The sequence below is a fragment of the Eubalaena glacialis genome, chromosome 5, assembly GCF_028564815.1.
Source record: "Eubalaena glacialis isolate mEubGla1 chromosome 5, mEubGla1.1.hap2.+ XY, whole genome shotgun sequence".
In the NCBI taxonomy this organism is placed as follows: Eukaryota; Metazoa; Chordata; class Mammalia; order Artiodactyla; family Balaenidae; genus Eubalaena; species Eubalaena glacialis.
This window is the reverse complement of record NC_083720.1, coordinates 153,512,556-153,516,971: the sequence shown is the minus strand read 5'-3', so window position 1 is coordinate 153,516,971 and position 4,416 is coordinate 153,512,556.

Genomic DNA, 4,416 nt, shown 5'->3' with positions numbered 1-4,416 from the left:
AACAAGAAAGAGTAAGACAAAGTGTCATAGAATCTTTGACATATTTGAATAGAGCTCTGTTTCGTGATTAATGATTTATTTGCAGTTTTTAAGTCATATGTTCTCAAAAGGTCATTGAAATGATTTACAAGCAAATTTATATGCATGCATCAGAAAAGCATTAAAGGTGAAAGAGAGATGAGAAAGAAAAGAGAAATTAACTCTTAAAAGAGTTAATTAACTCTTAAAAGAGAAATTAACTCTTAAAAGAGTTAATTTTAATATTCTTACAGCCAAGGTAAAAAGAAAACATTACAGGTGAGGAAATTCTCATTGTCTGATAGAAAGAAGTGCATCAATTCAAGAGAGTCAAACATTTTGTCTGGCAATAAGGATAAAAATACGTATCCCATGGGTCTTTGTATAAAGATATTGACCAATGAAATTTTTTTCATCCAACATGTCTTATTCATAAAGCCAAGGGCACGATATTAAATTTATTTCAGGAAAAACATTTTTATAGGAAAAGCTAATCTAGTCCAAGTAGATGGCTTTTGATCTAACTTGCTACAAGGATAGAACCTAGAGGAACTTATCTTAATGGTGTCCTATATGGCTTCTTTCCAACATCTCTCATTTTAATCAGAAATTGGAAGGAGCTAAATAAGCTAAGGACTCCAGCACTGCCTGACAGCAGGATAAACGTCTACCTCAAATCTTTGAATTTGGTCAACAGCTTACATTACCACTATGCTGAGCCCCAGAGAGCAAGATGTAGGTGACTGGGCCTGGAAATATTTAAGGACAGCTATAATTGTCAACGAGCTGCCTTGACCATAGAGGAATTTCAAGATAGTTTGGGTAGAAGGAAGGTTGCCAACTCAGAGGTCACTAAATGTGTAACGGCGCCAGGAGTGAACAGTGGGAAACTGGAGATGCTTACCTAAAGGCATTCACAAAGACAACAGCAGTGTGGCAGCCAAGCCCCTGGCAGATTTGGGGCTGTAGGAAGCCAGCTGGACAAAGACCCATCTGGAGCAGCAATGCTTTTCCTGTTGAGCCAACAGAAAAGGAGTTCACTACAAAGTGTACAGCCAATTTGCTGAATAAAAATATTCCAAGTGTTCGCTATTTGAGTATTGGACTTCATCAGCCAAGGAAACCTATTTTAGTTCTCTTATCAGTAGCAGGCAATCAGGAAGAAGGGTTCCTTCTAATCCATGGTAGTACCTCCACATCCTCAGTATAGAGGTTTGTCTGCTTTTCTTACATTTGCTGTAACAAAGGGATACGCATGCAAATAATGTAAATAACAACAATAATCAGACTATTGATTTGTGTTAATAAGAAGAGAGAATAGAACATAGCTTTCTTTTATTTCCATTTGAAATGGATCAGAACACCATCTTATCCATCTTGGCTTTGGAGAGAGTAGCATGAAGAATTCTTAAGCCCTAGAAAGTTCCCTGTGCCATCTCGGCTTCCTTCGCTCCATAGTTTGGCCATTTTTTGATATAAACAGTCAGACTGAAAGACGCAATATTGAGGAACAGAATAAACTTGAGAGAGAAGCGATGACTTTTAACCTTACTCTAAGGTCAAAGCAAATATTTCTGGAAAAATAACCCATGGGGAAATCATCTTTGAATAGAGATTTTCTATGGCTCAGTTTCTCACAGAGTTGATTCCAGGCATTCCATTCTTTCCGCACTTAAGTTAACAAATGAATCCTTAAACATGTGACATTTTTAAAACTATAACATTTTCTTTAAATTAGATTAAAATAAGTCCTAGTCAAGTTAGTATACACTGATGCTTCTATACTACCCTTTTACAAAAGATTAAATTCACAAGAGAAGAAAAACCTATCAACATAGAATTTTCCTTATCCTTACCTTTGCCTCTACCCCAATTTTTTTCAAGAGTCTAGACCAACACCATTTAATGGTTTAGCTACTAGTCACATGATAACATCTATATTTAAATTTAAATCAAAATTAATTAAAATTAAAAGTTCAGCTCCTTAGTCCTATAAGCCACATATCAAAAGCTCAATGGCCACGTGTGTACTGGGTACCATGTTGGATGGCACGTATTTAAAACATTTTCATCACAGAAAGTTCTTTTGGACATCTGTGGTCTAGATAACATAAAAAGCCATCAAAACCTTGCTCATAAAGAAAATTACATGGAAACTTGCTGGGGGAAACAATTTGCTTATAAATACACCTGCTGATTGAGGAGTCTTAATTTGTTGGAGTTTAATTACAAAATGACATTTTTCTTTCAACTATGCCCACCAGCAATCTTGGATCAAATCTGCCTCCCCAGCTGGGTGATTGCTACCTTAACAATGTCTTAATTCTAAAATGATTTTCAGTTGCTAAAACAATCTTTTTTCCAGTAATTAGGACTTGACGTTATTCATTTTCCTAAAAGTTAAATCTCACACTTGACTCAAAACTCTTGCCCTCTCTTACCATCTTCCCCTGCCCCACACAAGCTTTAGTCTTTGAAGCAGAGGGGGAGTATGATTTGTCCCTGAGGCACCTCCTTTTCTTCCTTCTTACAGATATTTGCTATTCTGATTTGAAAACAAAATGGAAATGGGAATGAGGGTGACAACATTTTTATGTGATTGTCTCCATAATGCTGGTTGGGAGCGTCCCTACTTTACTTCTAGTTTAGGCTGATTCCATCTGGTGATGGTGACCTCCCCATAAGTGATGTACATGTGAAGTTTCACCCTGGACCTCTCTGTGTCTGAAATACTCCCAGTCTCCCAAGAGCCCCTCCAAGGGGCAACTTGCCTTCTTCAACTTCACCATGACGTGTCTTCAAACATCAGGAGACACGGTCAAGCATCTCCCTCTTCTTTCCCAAAGTGAGGGAGGAGAACTGAAAAGAAAAGTGTTGGGGAGCAAAAACCTTTCCCCTACACACTTAGGTTAAGTACCTGGGGGTCTGCAAATTAACCTAACCAAAGACAGATTTAACAGGAGAAAAGGCACACAATTTTTATTAATATATATGTGCAGAGGAGTTCACAGAAAATCAAAGAGGTGATTAGACTCGGGGGTTATATATCCTTTTAACAAAGGAAAGAGAGCTTGGGCTTCTAGGGACAACAAATTGTAGGGAAATGACTCGGAAATATATGGGGGAACTAATGGAAAATAAGAGCTACAGCAAGTCCCCTACATAAGAGCCTTCAAGTTGGGAACTTTCAAAGATGCGAACGTGCGTTCGTATGTCCAATCACATAAGTTAGTTCAAGTGTCTGGCGTACATTGTCATGTGTGTGCATCCTCTACAAGTGGTTGTGCTTTTGTGTACCTTACTGTACAGTACTGTATAGAGTACAGTAGTACAGTATCTTTATTTCAAGCCCATGATGTCCGGAAGCAAGTGTAAAAGCAGCAGTAATGTAGCTGGTACTGTTAAGAAGCGCCAAGCAATAATGATGGAAAACAAAAGTGAAAATAACTGAGAGTGGAGTGAGGTGAAAAGATGGTACAGGAAGGTCGCAGCAGCCATTCAGAATGCAATCCAGGGCTACCGTGTCATCTATGATGAGAAAAAAAGAGCTGCTACCCAGACACCACTGGATCGTTTTTTCAAGAGGGTGGATAGAATTGAATCCAGCAAGGAACCAGAACCTGTGCCATCAACGTCAGGCATGAGTGAAATTGTAGCTTGCCCTCCATCTCCTATTGCTGACGATCCTTCAGTTCTACCATCTCCCACCTCCCCTCCCTCCTCCAGTCAGTAACTCTTCCTGCCTATTCACTCGATGCCAGCCCTGGATGCCAGCTGTTGTACTGTGCTACTTTATTTTTCAAGGTGCTGTACTGTAAGACTAAAAATGTTTTCTTTATTTTTTGTGTTTGTTTGTTTTTATGTATTATTTGTGTGAAAAGTATTATAAACCTATTACAGTACAGTACTATATAGCCGATAGTGTTAGTTGGGTACCTAGGCTAACTTGGTTGGACTTACGAACAAACTGGACTTAACGAACGCGCTCTCGGAATGAAACTCGTTCGTATGAAGGGGACTTCCTGTATTTTAGTAAGACTGTTTATGCAAACTCATCCTGGTGTCAACTTCCCATCTTCAGTGACGAGTTGCTCTTCTCACCCCAGTGTGTTGGGGGAGACGCCTTCCTCAAAGGGAAGTTTGTGCCCTGCTTTTAGGCAGATAGGGAAAGGGCAGAGACGTCATCCCATGTTGGCTTTTTCTCGATTGTCTTCGGCTCAAAATAATCCTTACGACAAAGTGGCATGTTCTGGGGTGGCGTATTCTAATATCTTTAAAAAGCGTTCATACTTTTAGCAACAGAATAACTCTGCAGATTCTGCAGCTAAGTAAATATCCAGAGGAAAATGTTTCAGTCTCCGCTTTTGTAAGACACCCCAATCTTCATGAGGATTTTAC